This window comes from Euphorbia lathyris, chromosome 2 (assembly GCF_963576675.1).
Source record: "Euphorbia lathyris chromosome 2, ddEupLath1.1, whole genome shotgun sequence".
Lineage (NCBI taxonomy): Eukaryota > Viridiplantae > Streptophyta > Magnoliopsida > Malpighiales > Euphorbiaceae > Euphorbia > Euphorbia lathyris.
The window spans coordinates 77440697-77460373 of record NC_088911.1 but is presented as its reverse complement, the minus strand read 5'-3'; positions in this window follow the sequence as shown (position 1 = coordinate 77460373).

Below are 19677 nucleotides of genomic sequence, written 5' to 3'. Positions count from 1 at the left end.
TGTTTTTCTTCTTTCATGAACACAACAGAACAAAACAAGTAAACGAGTAGAAATCAACCGATGAATAGCAACCAAAACAGACTGCCTCTAATTAATCAACACAAGATAAAGGATAAAGAGGAAGAGATGAAAATCAATTGAACGGGTGGAAGCGGTGAAAACTCGTCCTCGGTTAGGGGGGTTCAAATTCTCTCTCCTGGAATTAATCATGGATTTCGAAAATCCTTAGTAGGGGGTTATTTATAATCACTTGTATCTAAACCCTAGTTAGATAGAATCATTAATTAATTTCACTACATAACTTATTTATCCTTTAATTAATTTAATTCATGATCCTAATCTAATTAGGATTTGATAAAATCAAATTAATCATTTATGTATTTCACTACATAAATTTCGCCCCCCTTGGTTATTGGGCCCTATTGGGCTCAGTTGGGCTTCCATCAATTAATTAACATCTGTATCTCTTTTGGGTTCCAAGTCTTATGTGTGACCCATTAGGTTCTTATCGCTTCTAGCCGTATGCAACGTTATTAAATAATTTTCAAAGAATTATATTTAATCTTTGCATAACGGAATGATGTACAGAGTATATGATTAGCAAGTCCGTAATCATTCCCCTAGAGCTATAAGAAGACAGATTGATTCTGTCGTTGACCTTTCCGTATTAGTTACGGTATAATTCGATCCTTTATCAACTACGTCCTTGAATTGAATCTTATGACTATGGGTGATGTCAAGTCACATATAGCGAGACGTTCGTTTTACTTGTTCTGGCCGAGTCAACTCCAATTGAATAGGTTAAGAGAAATCTCATTTCAATCTTAAGCTATCACCTTGCAAGGATTTAGAGTCAAGACTTCCACAAGCGATCCATGGACATATCTCCTATTTATCGGGAGTGATAAATGCTCAATCCAATGTATAACGATCCCACAATCACTTCCTGTGATACCCAACGTCTGCTGTTCACACCCCAGAGTCATCTCTGTTAAGGATCGTGTTACACCAGAGTCAAAGCGTCACATTCCGTAATCCAGAATACCAATTAACATTCCTTTGAGTCTGAGGATTATTTATACCTATTAATACCAATGAGATGAACAGGTGACAAGGAAGAATCTACCCATCCTGTTATCTCAAGTCGGGTCCCCAATCCTAATGAACTACCTTTCATCGGATCCATGTAACTGCCCAGATATCTATATATGTGAAGCTTGTGAGATCATCTTTCTGTCGGACAGAAGACATTGTTACATGCAAGTCTGAACCGCGATATGTCAATCCTAAACATATTGCTTGACTTGGGGTGGTTTTAAGTTCATTAGTTTATTATAAAGTTTTGTCTCACTTCATGCTTGTATGAACACTTTATAATCACTTTAAATAAACTTACGGATTTCCTTTTATTAGACTTTATTTAGTGCTTAAAAGGGTTTGCCTTTATATAGTTATAAAACATATATCTCATCAAAACAAATGATATAAAGAACACTTCATTTAAATTAAGTCTGTATCCTAGAACAATTGTCTATATGACACTAAAACCCCAACATACTCCCACTTGGACTAAAGCCAATTGTTTCTATAACTTATCCCAGTAGAAGTTAGATGACGATCATGTACTTTCTAGGTTAAGGGCTTTGTCAACGGATCTGCAACGTTGTCCTCTGTAGGTACTCTTTCTATTCTCACATCTCCTATTGCCACAATTTCTCTTATAATGTGGTATCGCTTTAGGTAATGTTTGGATGTATTATGAGACCGTGGTTCCTTTGCTTATGCAATGGCTCCATTGTTATCACAGTACAATGTAATGGGATTTACAATGTCAGGACCACACCAAGTTCAGTGATGAACTCTTTAATCCAAACCGCTTCCTTTGCTGCTTCCGCAGCAGCGATATACTCTGACTCGGTCATAGAGAAAGCTACGCTTCCTTGCTTGGAACTCTTCCAGCTGACCGCGCCCCCATTTAGGATAAACAGGTATCCTGATTGGGATCTAAAATCGTTCTCATCTGTGAGATGACTGGCGTCTGAAAATCTTTCTATTTTCAGATCCCCTTCTCCGTACACTAGGAACATATCTTTAGTTCTTCTCAAGTACTTAAGAATGTTTTTGACGGCAATCCAGTGCTCGTCTCCCAGATTTCCTTGGTAACGACTCGTTACAGATAACACGAATGCTACGTCAGGTCTAGTGCATAGCATAGCATGCATAATCGAACCGATTGCGGTGGCGTACGGGACTACAGCCATGCGCTTCTTATCATCATCGGTTTTAGGACATTGATGATTGTTTAACTTTACTCCATGTAGCATGGGTAAGTTACCTCATTTCGATTCAAGCATGCTAAACCTCTTTAGCACCTTTTCAATGTATGTAGCCTGTGAAAGACCAAACAGTCTTCTTGATCTATCCCTGTAGATCTTTATGCCAAGTATATAAGCTGCTTCACCGAGGTCTTTCATTGAGAAGTTACCAGATAACCAAACTTTTACCGACTGTAGTAGAGCTACGTCATTTCCCATTAATAATATATCGTCCACATATAATATCAGAAATGCAATAGAGCTCCCACTTGCTTTCTTGTAAATGCAAGCTTCTTCGCTATTTTGTTCAAAACCAAATTGTTTTATGGTTTCGTCAAAACGCTTGTTCCAGCTTCTAGATGCTTGCTTGAGTCCATAAATAGATCTCTGAAGTTTGCAAACTTTGTTTGCATCCTTTGATATGAAACCTTCAGGTTGCATCATGTATACATCCTCAAGCAGGTTTCCGTTTAGGAAAGCTGTTTTCACATCCATTTGCCAAATCTCGTAATCATAGTGAGCGGCAATAGCAAGCATTATTCTGATTGATTTGGATATAGCCACAGGAGAGAAAGTTTCGTCATAATCAATTCCTTGTTTCTGACGATATCCTTTCGCTACTAACCTAGCTTTGTAGGTGCTAACCTTTCCATCCATGTCAGTCTTCTTTTTGAAGATCCATCTGCACCCAATGGGTTTTATCCCTTCGGGTGGATCAACCAAAGTGCACACTTGGTTGGTATACATAGAATCCATTTCAGAATCCATGGCTTCAAGCCATGCTTTAGAATCTGGACTGTTAAGAGCCTCTTCGTAGTTTTCGGGTTCGTCGTCTAACACGGGAACCTCATCATCATCTCCCACTAGAAAACCATATCTAATAGGGAGTTCACGAACTCTTTGTGATCTACGAAGAGGTGGCACTTGAGTCCCATCTAATGGGACTTCATCGGGTTCCTTAACCGCTTCTGTTGTTTCAGTTGGTGTTTCTTGTTCTTGAACTTCATCAAGTTCAATCATGCTTCCCTTTTCTGTGTCTTCGAGAAACTTTTTCTCTAAGAAGGTTGCGTGTTTGGATACTATTACTTTCTGATCATCTGGATGGTAGAAGTAATATCCCATAGTTTCCTTAGGGTATCCAATGAAGAAACATTTGTCAGATTTAGAATCTAGTTTGTCGGACGCGATGCGTTTGACATATGCTGAACAACCCCATACTCTCATGAATGAGAACACGGGTTTCCTACCAATGAACAATTCATATGGTGTGGAACTAGCAGATTTAGTTGGTACTCGATTTAGGGTAAAGAGGGCGGTTTCTAAGGCATAGCCCCAAAATGTCTTTGGAAGTAACGCTATGCTCATCATAGATCGTACCATATCTAATAGGGTACTGTTCCTCCTCTCAGATACACCATTGTGTTGTGGTGTATAGGGAGGTGTCCATTATGAGCATATCCCACATTCAGTTAGATAATTCAGAAAATCATCTGAAAGATATTCGCCACCTCGATCTGATCGAAGTGTCTTTATTTTCTTTCCTAATTGATTTTCTACTTCATTCTTGAAGCATTTGAATTTCTCAAAAGCTTCGGACTTGTGCTTCATCAAGTAGATATAACCATATTTAATATGGTCGTCTATGAAGCTTATGAAGTATCTGAATCCTCCTCTTGCTTGGACTGACATAGGACCGCATACATCTGAATGAATAAGTCCTAGAGTGTCTGATACACGCTCACCTTTATTGGTAAATGGTGTCTTTGTCATTTTACCTTTTAAACATGATTCGCATGTTTTCAATGATTCATGATCAATTGAATTTATAAGCCCATCTTGATGTAGCTTAAGCATGCGTCTTTTGTTTATATGGCCTAAACGACAATGCCACAAGTAAGTTGAATTATCTAGCTTATGTCTTTTGGTATCAATTGCGAAAACAGAAATTTTGTCATCTAACATATAAATCCCATTTTGTGATATTCCTGAAAAATAGAAGATCGAATCTCTATAAAAATCGCAATGTTTGTCTTTTATTGAAATATGAAAGCCGTCGTCAATAAGACGGCTAATAGAAATAATATTTCTAGATATTCCTGGAATATCCTTAGGCTGCATCCGTTATCAAGTACCAAAAAATTCAGACTGTGAAATTTCAATATAAAACATACCAGATGTTGAAGTCCCGGCTTCTTCCCCTTTTGAGGAAGGCTAGGTACACCAACAGTTTCCTTTCCAATGCCCGTCTTCACCACAGAAGTGGCACTCTCCTTTGGGCTTCTTCACTTCCTTTCCCTTAGCTTTAGTGGGCATGGCTCCCTTGCCTTTCTTAGGATATTTAGGATTGGGAAAGTTCCCTTTCCTTTTCTTTGATCCCTCTATGACAAGAGCTGATATTGCCTTGTCCTTTTTCATATTGGGCTCAACTGACTTGAGCATATTTGCAAGCTCTTCAAGAGAGGTTTGCAAGTCATTCATCTGATAGTTCATAATGAACTGTGAATAACTCTCTGGGAGGGATTGAAGAATTAAGTCTATGCTTAGTTCGTTATCCATCGCGAATCCAATACTAGAAAGTTTGGTAATATAGCCAATCATCTTGACACAATGTGTCATGACGGATGTGCCCTCTTGCATCCTGCTACGATATAGTAACTTGGATATTTCGTAGCGTTCCCACCTAGTCTGTTTCCCAAACAGTTCTTTAAGGTGCATGATGATGGAATAGGCATCCATTTCCTCATGTTGCCTTTGTAATTCCGGTGTCATCGATGCAAGTATGATGCATACAGCATGATCGTCATCAGCCTCGTACTTCTGGTAAGCATTAATTTCCTCGATGGGAGCATCATCAGCAGGGATAGGGGGTATCGTTGTATCAAGTACATACCCTATCTTATCGAACTTTAAAATGATTTTGAGGTTGCGATACCAGTCGGTGAAGTTTGAACTGTTCAACTTGTTATCGATAAGTATATTTTGCAGATTTGTGTTAGTCATGATTTTAGGAGTGTTTTAATTTAAAACTTGAGAGTGAGAAAGAGTAAACGTACGTTATTCATTTGCTTTAAAGTATATCAATCTAAAATTATAGGCCTTTTGTTTATTTTAGATTGCTCCCACTATTTTCCCAAATTAATAGCCCTCCATATTAATTCGAAGAATTTCACAAATCCTTTAGTGAGCTAGGATCCTAACTCCTGATATTTCGCCTTGAGTTTGCTCAACAAGCTAGTCTCATTTGTTAGGTAGATTCATGTAATCAATCACATCTTTAATGTGATTCCTAGGTTATTGGGTTACTAACCACATTAGTAACTAATATGCTATTCACATTAATCCCAACCATATTGCCCATTAGTTTATGACAACATGAGTTTGCTCATCCAATTATCATAATCTAATTTAAGTATTACCCCATATTCATGAAAAGTGATTTTCGATAATTCAGGTGTTACCGTAAAACACCGAGCTTGAGTTTGCTCAACAAACCAAAGGCCCCCAGTACTGCCGGCTGAATTATAATATTAGGGAGGGGCAACCGATTTTAATAATTTGTTTATTTACTTAACTTTTTAATGAGGGATTTTATTTTAGGTCTCATAATCTAACTTAGTCTTGATTTGCTTTAGCATACATCAGACACATACATTGGCGTTATGGACATATTATCTAAATTATTCCGTCGAGCCAGAGACGGAATAAAAGGCCAAACCTAGGGAAATACTAACTATTACATATTTCTCTTTAGGTCATCCGTCTTCTCCATGGCGCCTTGAAATTACATATTAATTTCTATACTACTAAAGAAAACTTCAATTGAATTGAAGGGAATTAGATGAGAGGAGAAATTACAATAGATAGTAGAAAGGCAGGACTCGCATGCCCTATTTCAAAAATACCAAAAGACTAAAGAGGGTCCAAATATGTCCATAACTCCAAACATGCATAGACTCAATTAAATAAATTTAATTGGTTGATTACATAAGTGTTTTATGTAATATTTAGGTTAATCACATTAACTCAACAAATTAACTTTCATCCAATTTTACTTCTAATAGTTTCGTATCCTTTTATATTAAACTTTTAGATTAATATAACTATACAAAAATTTTAGTTATGCACGTCCCAATTATTTTGATTTTAATTCATTTAAACATTTTTGATTTACAAATAGGTGAAACAAACTTTTAAATAAATTTTCATTCGATAATCAAAACAGAAAATATTAATTTCTGAAACATATACATATATATATTTAAAACTAATTTTAAACGATTTAAAATTTAGTGGGTCTCGGGCCGGGCCCGAGGTCGGGCTGCTGTCGTTTCGCAGCAGCCCTAGGCGGCTGACCCGCCGCTGCGGCGGCCAGGCACCGCGACAGTAGTCGGGTCGCGCCGTAAGGCGCAACCCGAACTACTGTGATTTTTGTTTTATAAAACATATATATATATATATATATATATATATATATATATATATATATATCGGTTTTAAAACGATTTTCAGAAAATAGGAAAAACTATCATAGATTTTCCGTTTTATCTTTTAGAATAAATAAAACTGATTTTATCAATCTAACCATAAAACTAATAGATTTTGTTATATTGATTATCAACCAAAATTATTAGGAACATGTGCATAACTTATTTTAATTAACAATTAATTAAAACTTATTTATCTTTTAGAACTAATTAATCAAAACAGTTTTGTTAATCAACCTAACTATAAATATTTATTCAATCTGATTGAAAAACTTCTAAATTTTCATATATGAAATAACGGATTTAACGCAGGCTCTGATACCACTGAAGGAAAATAGGCTAACGTATAGCAGCGGAAATATAAAAATTTTAATCTATTTCCATTAACCCTAAGATCTGTTAACCATTATTTCATACAAAAAGGGATAAGAAAAAATACCTTTTAGATGTTCTATCTACTGTTGCAAACGAAGTGCCCACAACTTCATAAGAGATGGAAACTGTCTACCAATCTTCCCCTACCCGAAAATACCTTCCAGACCTCCGAACGACAATCCGAACGGTGGAAACGTGGAAGAATATGTCTAGAAGCTCCTGTCCAAAAATAGCGACGATCCGACGGTTCAATCTTCGGGAATCCGCAAAATCGTGAACTGACCTGATGTAGGAGTAGTAAAACGAATTTCTCCCTTTTGTTTGTTTTTCTTCTTTCATGAACACAACAAAAAAAAACAAGTAAACGAGTAGAAATCAACCGATGAATAGCAACCAAAATAGATTGCCTCTAATTAATCAACATAAGATCAACGATAAAGAGAAAGAGATGAAAATCAATTGAACGGATGGAAGCGGTGAAAACTCGTCCTCGGTTAGGGGGGTTCGAATTCTCTCTCCTGGAATTAATCGTGGATTTCGAAAATCCTTAGTAGGGGGTATTTATAATCACTTGTATCTAAACCCTAGTTAGATAGAATTAGGTTACTTAATAGAAATTCAATTCGGAATAGAATTCTTAATTATTATCTATTAATATATTTAAATATAAAAGATAATAATGATAACCTTATTGGATAATAATAGGAGTAATATAATCTAACTAAAACTCCTAACTTATTTATCCTTTAATTAATTTAATTCATGATCCTAATCTAATTAGGATTTGATAAAATCAAATTAATCATTTATGTATTTCACTACATAAATTTCGCCCCCCTTGGTTACTGGGCCCTATTGGGCTCAGTTGGGCTTCCATCAATTAATTAACATCTGTCTGTCTTTTGGGTTCCAAGTCTTATGTGTGACCCATTAGGTTCTTATCGCTTTTAGCCGTATGCAACGTTATTAAATAATTTTCAAAGAATTATATTTAATCTTTGCATAACGGCATGATGTACAAAGTATGTGATTAGCAAGTCCGTAATCATTCCCCTAGAGCTATAAGAAGACAGGTTGATTGTAACATCCCTAAAACCCTAACATATACATATTCCCACATTCATATATGTTTTCATGATTGAATACATACATTTTAGATTCATCGCATTGTCATTAGAAGTTTCATATGCATAATGCGATTACCGTGCGATTAGTAGATGATTAGTGTATCGTTAAGATGTAACGATTGGTTAATTGAGTTAGGACTTAAATGAATAAATGAATGAATTCATATGTCCTAAATTGATTAAGTTACACTTTAGGAGGGCTGAATTTGAGGTTTGTGAGCAAGCACGAGGTGTCACCCCAATATTAAGACAAAATACACCTCTTCATTTGCCAAATGATGTGCACAACTCATTCTTTATCTATTCCAGCCACAATTTCGACCAAAGCTTCAGCAAAACCTTCCTTGTTCATACCCTAAACCTCTCCAAAGAAAACTCTTCCAATTTCTTCCATTTTCGAGTCAAACAAGTCAAGTTAGGAAGCATACTAGGTGATAGACACGAGTTGAAGGTTAGTATGTTGTTTTAGCTTATTTTCTATGAGTTTGAGATTCTGAAATACCTAGGTATGATCATAGGATTTGTTGTGGATGAGTTGTGATGGAGTTTGTTGAGTTTTGGTGTTGTTTAAAATGGTTATAGGCTGTCCAAATGAAAGATATGTATCAAGTGCCCTAAACAGAAATCTAGGGTACTGCTTTCAGTCATTTTGGAGCATGTTTTTCATATTGATATTCTTCGAATTTGAAGATACATAAAGAATAACATATGTTGCTATATGTGTTATGAAACCCTCTGTAAAATATGGGACTTTAATTCCATATATAGATGAAGAAAACCTAGATGGAACATGACTGCCTCGAAATTGAATGTCATGTGAGGCAGCCATGTTGATGTAGCATTTTGAGTGTGTAGAAGTGATATTAAAGTGAATTTTGGATATGTTATACCCATATATGTCTAGTTTCAGTAGGTTCAAGAATCAGGGCATTTGGATTAATATAGAGAAAGTTATGGCAGAATGTGTGCAAGTAGGTCATGTGATGATCTAAGACAAAAGGATTAGATTGCATGAACTTTGTGGAGTTAGTGTCTTGTAAATCATATAGCATTCATTAGTTTATATTTTTATTAAGTTTATGTTAAGGCTAATTGTATAAATGTTATGTGACATTAGGAGGGCAAGGTGCAACTGAACGCACACCCGATCGTGTTGAATAGATCGAACCAAGTGCGACGGTAAGCATATTGCTTATATATGTGTATGGATGTATTGTGCCTTGTAACTTGTTGAGTGTGAGATGTTGTTGAATCTGATGTGAATGATGTGGATAATTTTTGAGTGTTTGTGATACATTGTGGTTGATACAAAAGTGATATGATTGAGTATGTTGCAGTGTTATGGGTAAATACGACATTTAATATACTAAGTGAATATCATTCTATTGAAAATTCTAACTTGGTATGATATATTTTTGATCTGTGTTCTTTACCTTACCTTTGTATACATATATGCGTAATATGTTTATTGAGTAGGCAGCTCACCCCTTGCCAACAGATTTTACAGGTTAAGTGGAGTTCTTCTTGCTTAAGGTCGCACCGGCAATGTCAGTCCATTCTCATCTAGGCATTTTGGAGTCCTGTGATGTACTTTTGTTTTGTAAATCCTCTATATAGGATAATGTTTTAAACGTGTATTGTAAATGCTTTCTCTTATGTATAATATGTCAAGTTTATATGAGATTGAAGTTTATATGATTGCGAATTCTAAAGCATGTCTATAACTGATATTTTGTGAGATATCATGTGATCCAAGTGAGGGGGTTACATTTAATGGTATCAGAGCGGGTCTACTTTCCTAGGGATTAGGTTGTGTATGACTTGTTTTGGATTCCTAGGTTAAGACCACATAATCATATTTTCTTATTCTAAAGCATGTTGACATGGTCATGTTTCATGTAGGGTTATGGAGTCTGATGGTGAGAATGGACAATCCGGTAATGTGTCTAGTCATGGTTCAGTTGGTCATGTTCATGAGTCTGGGGGCTCAGAACATATAGGAGCTTCAGAACATGCAGGTTATGCTCAAGGTTACAACCAGTTTGAACTGATGATGGGAATCTATTTGGCTCAAGGTCAGCCTCAGCCACGTGTTCAAGCTCGTCGAGATGCGCCAATCTTTGATAAAAATTTTGAAAGGCTTAAAAAGATGGGTGCAACAGAGTTTGAGGGTAGCACAGATCCTGATATAGCTGATAAATGGTGGGCCAAGATTGAAGATGTACTTGAGAACACAGAGTGTCGTCTGGACTCAATGGTCAAATATGTTTCTAATCTTTTCACTGGTGAAGCTTTAGAATGGTGGAGATCTATAAAAAGGACAAGAATTAGAACTGAAATAACATGGGATATTTTCAAGAAGTTGTTCACTAATAAGTACATGCCAATGATAGACAAAGATAGGAAACAAACAGAGTTTTTGACCCTTATGCAGGAGGATATGTCTGTGGCTGAATACGAGCTTAGGTTTAACACCTTAGCCAAATATGCACCTGCAAATGTGGCTACAGAAGAAGCAAAATGTCACAGGTTTGAACATGGTCTACACCCAGATTTTAGAATGGGGATTCATGCACATGAAACGAGCTTTAGATTGTTAGTAGAATCTGCACTCAGAGCTGAGGAAATTGTGAAAGATAGAGAACAACTTGTTGTAACTAAAAGGGCTAGATTTGATACAGAGGGCCAGTCTAGCAGGCCATCAAAGAGAGGTGGATTCTCAGTTTCTTCTAGAGGCTATTCTCAACAATTTAGAGGTAGTAGTAGTATCCATCGTGGTGGGACTAGATCACGGGGAGGATTTGGAGATGTTTTGAGTAGTGCTCCATCTGTGGGTAGTAATAGATTTTCAGGTGGTCGGTTTAATAGTGGGTATAGAGGAGGAGCGAGAACAACATCTTTTCCAGCTTGTCAGACATGTGGACGGGTACACAGAGGTGAGTGTTGGGGACCTTCCCTGGTTTGTGGCAGATGTGGCCGATCTCACACAGGAGAGTGTTATGGTTCATTTAAGAAGGGTACATGTTTTGAGTGTGGAGAAACAGGCCATTATCGTAACAATTGTCCCTTATTAGTTGATAGAGGAGAGAGAGTTCAACCTCAGTCTAATATAGGAGGTGGTGCAGCTGGAGTGGATAGAGACAGAGGCAGAGGTCGAGGAGGAGGTAGAGGGGGTAGACATGATGCTCCAATGGGTGGACAGACACAAAATTTACCACGAAACAGAGCCTTCAATATGACGAGGGGTGAAGCTCAAACAGCACCAGAGGTTATATCCGGTACAATTTCTATCCTTGATACCTTAGCTTTTGTTTTGATTGACCCTGGATCCACTCATTCATACATAACACCTGAGTTTATATTGAAAATAGATGGGAAGGTAGAACCATTAGGATATGATGTGGGAGTTATCCTACCAGTTGGGAATAATGTTATTGTAAATCAGGTTCTGAGAGATTGTCCTATAAAGGTGAGGGGAAGTGAGTTCCCTATAGATTTAGTAGTTATGGGGTTTAGAGAATTTGATATTATTTTGGGAATGGATTGGCTGTGTAAATATGAAGCTAAAGTTGATTGTTGTTCAAAGGAAGTTGTGTTACATTTTACTTCAGAGTCAACCGTGTTATTTGTTGGGGAGAGAAAGGTTGTGCCGTCTTGTTTAATATCTGCAATTCAAGCAATCAGATGGATTAGAAATGGGTGTGAGGCATATTTAGCTCATGTTGTGGACACTAGGGAGGATGGAGGCAAATTGGAGAATATTCCAGTGGTGAGAGATTTTGCAGATGTATTCGTAGATGAACAACCAGGATTACCACCTCATAGGGAGATTGATTTTCCTATTGAGACCATGCCAGGAGTATCTCCTATATCAATTGCTCCATATAGAATGGCTCCAATGGAATTACAAGAATTGAAGAAACAAATAGAAGAACTACTTGAGAAGGGGTTTATACGACCTAGTACTTCACCGTGGGGAGCACCTGTATTATTTGTGAAGAAGAAAGATGGAAGTATGCGATTGTGTATTGATTACAGACAACTGAACAGAATGACAGTGAAAAACAAGTATCCATTACCTCGGATTGATGATTTGCTAGATCAGCTTAGAGGAGCTCGTCATTTTTCAAAGATTGATCTACGATCGGGCTATTGGCAGTTGAGAGTTGCAGAAGCTGACATACCTAAAACTGCTTTTTGTACAAGGTATGGTCATTTTGAGTTTCTTGTGATGCCTTTTGGCTTGACTAATGCTCCTGCAGCTTTCATGGCATTAATGAACAAGACTTTTCAGCCATATCTAGATAAGTTTGTTGTGGTGTTCATTGATGATATCCTAGTGTACTCAAGAACTGTGGGTGAGCATGAACAACATTTGAGAATTGTTTTGAAAATTTTGAGAGATAATCAGATGTATGCAAAGCTGAGCAAATGTGAATTTTGGATGGATGAAGTTGTATTCCTTGGTCATGTGGTGTCAGGTGAAGGGGTTCAACCCGACCCTTCCAAAATTAAAGCTATTGATGAATGGGAACCGCCAAAGAACGTTACAGAGCTTAGGAGTTTTCTTGGGTTAGCTGGTTATTACAGGAGATTTGTAGAGGGTTTTTCTCTAATTGCAGGCCCATTAACTCAATTGCTGAGAAAGGGAGTTGTATTCCAGTGGAATGATAAATGTCACCAAAGCTTTGAGGAACTAAAGAAGAGATTGACTTCCGCACCAGTGTTAGTGTTACCTTCTGAAGGTGGTGGCTTTGTTGTTTATACAGATGCCTCGGGACAAGGTTTGGGATGTGTTCTAATGCAAAATGGGAAAGTCATTGCATATGCTTCTAGGCAACTCAGACCTCATGAGATGAATTACCCCACACACGACTTAGAGTTGGCAGCAATCATCCATGCATTGAAGGTATGGAGACATTTCAGATTCTCACTGATCATAAGAGTTTGAAGTACATCTTTACACAAAAGGAGCTGAACCTAAGACAAAGGAGATGGATTGAGTTATTAAAAGATTATGATTGTACAATAGATTACCATCCAGGAAAGGCTAATGTGGTTGCAGATGCTTTGAGTCGAAAGAGTGTTGATATTGTGGCTAGTATAAAGAGTTATAGTTTGAATTCACTAGTGGCGATGCGAGCCATGGATGTGCAGTTAGAAGTAAATGAAGTAACAGGTTTGATGGCTACACTACGGGTAAAACCAGATTTGAAAGAAAGGATCCAAGAAGCGCAGTGGCATGATCCTTATTTACAAAAGATGAGAGATCGTGTACAACAAGGTAAAAGACCTGATATTTCTGTGGAAGATGATGGAACTATGATGATAGGTAGTCGATTATGTGTTCCAGATGTAGCAAATTTAAGATCAGAAATTCTACAGGAAGCACATAATTCTCCTTATGCTATGCACCCAGGAATGACAAAGATGTACAGAAATTTGAGACCTTTTTACTGGTGGCCTACAATGAAGAAAGATGTATCTGATTTTGTTTCCAAATGTTTGACATGTCAACAGGTTAAAGCTGAGCATCAAGCTCCCGTGGGAAAACTAAAACCTTTAACCATACCAGAGTGGAAATGGGAGAGGATCACTATGGATTTTGTGATGGGATTACCAAGAACAAGGCGTAGACACGATAGTATATGGGTGATAGTAGATAGACTTACGAAATCTGCTCACTTTCTACCGGTTCAACAGACAGACTCGATGGATAAATTGGCTAGACTTTATGTGGAACAAATTGTGAGATTGCATGGAGTACCTATATCTATTGTTTCAGATCGTGATCCTAGATTCACATCTAGATTTTGGGGCAGTTTACAGCACTCCTTGGGAACAAAATTGCATTTTAGTACAGCTTTTCATCCACAGACAGATGGACAATCAGAAAGAACTATTCAGACCTTAGAGGATATGATGAGAGCTTGTGTTCTTAATTTCCAAGGTGAGTGGGATATACATTTACCTCTTATGGAGTTTGCTTATAATAATGGTTATCATTCGAGTATAGGCATGGCCCCTTATGAGGCATTATATGGAAGACCGTGTAGAAGCCCTATATGTTGGGATGTTGAAGGAATGAGGCAATTGGAAGGACCTGAGTTAGTCCAGGAAACTGTTGAGAAGATCAATGTCATAAAGAAGTATTTAAAAGCTGCACAGGAACGTCAGAAAGCCTATGTGGATCAGCACCGAAGGGAAATGGAATATAAAGTTGGAGATAAAGTGTTTTTAAAAATATCCCCATGGAAAGGAATAGTTCGTTTTGGCAAAAGAGGGAAGTTGAATCCAAGATACATCGGGCCTTATGAGATCATTGAGAGAGTTGGACCATTGGCTTATAGGTTAGCTCTACCACCAGAATTGTCTTTAATACATGATGTATTTCATGTGTCAGTATTAAGAAGATATAGATCAGACCCAAGTCATATGATTCCTGAACCTGAGATTGCAATAGTGAACACAGACTTGACTATTCGTGAGCAACCTTTGGAGATTGTGGGATGAGAAATGAAACGACTCAGAAACCGTGAAATTCCGATGGTTAAGGTGAGATGGAGTCATAATCAAACACTTGATGAGGCAACTTGGGAGGTGGAAGAAAATATGAGGACACAATATCCTTACCTATTTGAAGCTTCTGGTAAGTGAATTTCGGGGACGAAATTCTTTAAGGGGGGAAGAACTGTAACATCCCTAAAACCCTAACATATACATCTTCCCACATTCATATATGTTTTCATGATTGAATACATACATTTTAGATTCATCGCATTGTCATTAGAAGTTTCATATGCATAATGCGATTATCGTGCGATTAGTAGATGATTAGTGTATCGTTAAGATGTAACGATTGGTTAATTAAGTTAGGACTTAAATGAATAAATGAATGAATTCATATGTCCTAAATTGATTAAGTTACACTTTAGGAGGGCTGAATTTGAGGTTTGTGAGCAAGCACGAGGTGTCACCCCAATATTAAGACAAAATACACCTCTTCATTTGCCAAATGATGTGCACAACTCATTCTTTATCTATTCCAGCCACAATTTCGACCAAAGCTTCAGCAAAACCTTCCTTGTTCATACCCTAAACCTCTCCAAAGAAAACTCTTCCAATTTCTTCCATTTTCGAGTCAAACAAGTCAAGTTAGGAAGCATACTAGGTGATAGACACGAGTTGAAGGTTAGTATGTTGTTTTAGCTTATTTTCTATGAGTTTGAGATTCTGAAATACCTAGGTATGATCATAGGATTTGTTGTGGATGAGTTGTGATGGAGTTTGTTGAGTTTTGGTGTTGTTTAAAGTGGTTATAGGCTGTCCAAATGAAAGATATGTATCAAGTGCCCTAAACAGAAATCTAGAGTACTGCTTTCAGTCATTTTGGAGCATGTTTTTCATATTGATATTCTTCGAATTTGAAGATACATAAAGAATAACATATGTTGCTATATGTGTTATGAAACCCTCTGTAAAATATGGGACTTTAATTCCATATATAGATGAAGAAAACCTAGATGGAACATGACTGCCTCGAAATTGAATGTCATGTGAGGCAGCCATGTTGATGTAGCATTTTGAGTGTGTAGAAGTGATATTAAAGTGAATTTTGGATATGTTATACCCATATATGTCTAGTTTCAGTAGGTTCAAGAATCAGGGCATTTGGATTAATATAGAGAAAGTTATGGCAGAATGTGTGCAAGTAGGTCATGTGATGATCTAAGACAAAAGGATTAGATTGCATGAACTTTGTGGAGTTAGTGTCTTGTAAATCATATAGCATTCATTAGTTTATATTTTTATTAAGTTTATGTTAAGGCTAATTGTATAAATGTTATGTGACATTAGGAGGGCAAGGTGCAACTGAACGCACACCCGATCGTGTTGAATAGATCGAACCAAGTGCGACGGTAAGCATATTGCTTATATATGTGTATGGATGTATTGTGCCTTGTAACTTGTTGAGTGTGAGATGTTGTTGAATCTGATGTGAATGATGTGGATAATTTTTGAGTGTTTGTGATACATTGTGGTTGATACAAAAGTGATATGATTGAGTATGTTGCAGTGTTATGGGTAAATACGGCATGTTGAGCCTTGTGCACATACTTGAACTGGATAATGGTTGGATAAGAAATGAATATGAGCTTGCTTAGATGGATATGTAAAATGGTCCAAGTTGAGAGTGCTATCCGAATATTGTGAGCCGGAAGCACATGTGTTGAGATATATGCGTACGTGAGTTGAGTTTAACTCCTCCGTAGAGATGATTGTATTCCGAATTTAGTGAGTCGGGATACAGATTGGGCCCAAGGACCATTTTATATATATTGTCTAAGTATAGCAAGGCCTTTCTAAAAGAAGTATTAATATACTAAGTGAATATCATTCTATTGAAAATTCTAACTTGGTATGATATATTTTTGATCTGTGTTCTTTACCTTACCTTTGTATACATATATGCGTAATATGTTTATTGAGTAGGCAGCTCACCCCTTGCCAACAGATTTTACAGGTTAAGTGGAGTTCTTCTTGCTTAAGGTCGCACCGGCAATGTCAGTCCATTCTCATCTAGGCATTTTGGAGTCTTATGATGTACTTTTGTTTTGTAAATCCTCTATATAGGATAATGTTTTAAACGTGTATTGTAAATGCTTTCTCTTATGTATAATATGTCAAGTTTATATGAGATTGAAGTTTATATGATTGCGAATTCTAAAGCATGTCTATAACTGATATTTTGTGAGATATCATGTGATCCAAGTGAGGGGGTTACATTGATTCTGTCGTTGACCTTTCCATATTAGTTACGGTATAATTCGATCCTTTATCAACTACGTCCTTGAACTGAATCTTATGACTATGGGTGATGTCAAGTCACATATAGCGAGACGTTCGTTTTACTTGTTCTGGCCGAGTCAACTCCAATTGGATAGGTTAAGAGAAATCTCATTTCAATCTTAAGATATCACCTTGCAAGGATTTAGAGTCAAGACTTCCACAAGAGATCCATTGACATATCTCCCATTTATCGGGAGTGATAAATGCTCAATCCAATGTATAACGATCCCGCAATCACTTCCTGTGATACCCAACGTCTACTGTTCACACCCCAGAGTCATCTCTGTTAAGGATCGTGTTACACCAGAGTCAAAGCGTCACATTCCGTAATCCAGAATACCAATTAACATTCTTTTGAGTCTGAGGATTATTTATACCTATTAATACCAATGAGATGAACAGGTGACAAGGAAGAATCTACCCATCCTGTTATCTCAAGTCGGGTCCCCAATCCTAATGAACTACCTTTCATCGGATCCATGTAACTGCCCAGATATCTATATATATGAAGCTTGTGAGATTAGCTTTCTGTCGGACAAAAGACATTGTTACATGCAAGTCTGAACCGCGATATGTCAATCCTAAACATATTGCTTGACTTTGGGTGGTTTTAAGTTCATTAGTTTATTATAAAGTTTTGTCTCACTTCATGCTTGTATGAACACTTTATAATCACTTTAAACAAACTTACGGATTTCCTTTTATTAGACTTTATTTAGTGCTTAAAAGGGTTTGCCTTTATATAGTTATAAAACATATATCTCATCAAAACAAATGATATAAAGAACACTTCATTTACATTAAGTCTGTATCCTAGAACAATTGTCTGTAGGACACTAAAACCCCAACACCCCAAGTGGTACCCACTTTTGTAAAAGGGTGAGGACCTACCTCTTGCTTGATCGTCGCCGGCGTCCATCCGAACCGGGTCGGGCCGGGTTGGGTTTGGTTGGTGTGCTGTGGTGTAAATCCTATAATTTTTTTTATTGAAAAATGAATAATATTTTTTATTATTATTTTATTAAATTCGGTTTTATTATTTAATTAATTAATTACAGTCTCTGAATTAGTCTTTTCTGAACGTCATTCTCTTAACGTCTATTTTTCTGAACGTGTCTTTCTCAAACCCAGTCTCACCACCTTCCCTGATTTTTCTCTCCCACCTTCTTCTCCACTGAATCAGAGCTCAACGACTCTTTTCTCCAGTATAAATAGGTATGAGAGACTGGCTTACTTACGACATTAGTTCATTCATTCATTTTTTCGATTCTGAGCAAATTACTGAGTGTAGATAGAAACGATTTTGTACGGTTGCAATACAAAATCGTATTACAGAGGGCTGTTTTATCCTGGAGGCGACCGGAATTCACACTGCTTGCAATTTTTCGGCAGTTCCGTGAACGTCTTAAAGAAAGCGACATTGTCTGCGACTCTAGCCATTTCTTTTTTGTTTGGTCTTTTTCTGTTTTTCCTGCTCTAGTTCCAATAATTTTAAGACGATTCAATTACTGCTGATATGGCTACCGAACAATCAAATGGGATTGCTGAAATCAACAAGCCATTCCAGTTTGAAGGAGCTCACTTCCAAAGGTGGAGACATAAGATGTTGTTCTACCTCACCACAAAGAAGGTAGCTTCTATTCTGAGTTCTGAAAAGCCGATTGTTCCTGAAGATGGTGCTGAGGCAGATGTTCGTGTTGATGTTCGTGCTGCTGAAAAATGGACAAAAACAAACTTTCTGTGCAAAAATTATATCCTCAATGGGTTAATAGAGGACTTGTATGACTATTACACTGCTGAAGAAAAAACTGCCAAAGAAATTTAGGAAGCTCTACAGAGGAAATATGACACAGAGGGGGCTGGATTGAAAAAATATGATGTCAGCCGCTACCTCAAATTTCAGATGACTGATGAAAAATCAGTGGATATTCAATCTCATGAATTACAACAAATAGCACATGAAATTATCTAAGAAGGTATGCCTCTAAATGATCAATTTCAAGTTGCTGTAATTATTGACAAATTGCATCCTTCGTGGAAAGATTTTAAAAATGTTTTAAAAATGTTTTGAGGCACAAAACAAAAGAATTTTCGATGGAAAGTCTGATTACATGCCTCCGAATTGAGGAGGAAGCTCGAAAACAAGATTTAAAAGAAGAAGTGCTTATTGTTTCTAATAACACTAAAAGATCCACTGATGTTCTAAAACCCACTAAATTTTTTTTAAGAATCAGAACCGCAAACCAATCCAAAACCGCAACACCCGAGTTAATTTGAATTGGAACCTTCAAAGGAACCAAAATAGGCCACAACAACAGCCACCTAGAAATGATGCTGCTTTCCTATGCTTTAATTATGGGAAACCAGGTCATATGGCACGTAAGTGCAGGAACAGGCCAAACACTACTCCTAGTGTTAACCTGACTGAAGAGCAACATAATTTTGTTGCTATGATTTCTGAGATCAGCCTCATAGGTGGATCAGATGGGTGGTGGGTAGACACTGGTGCTTCCCTCCATGTTTGCT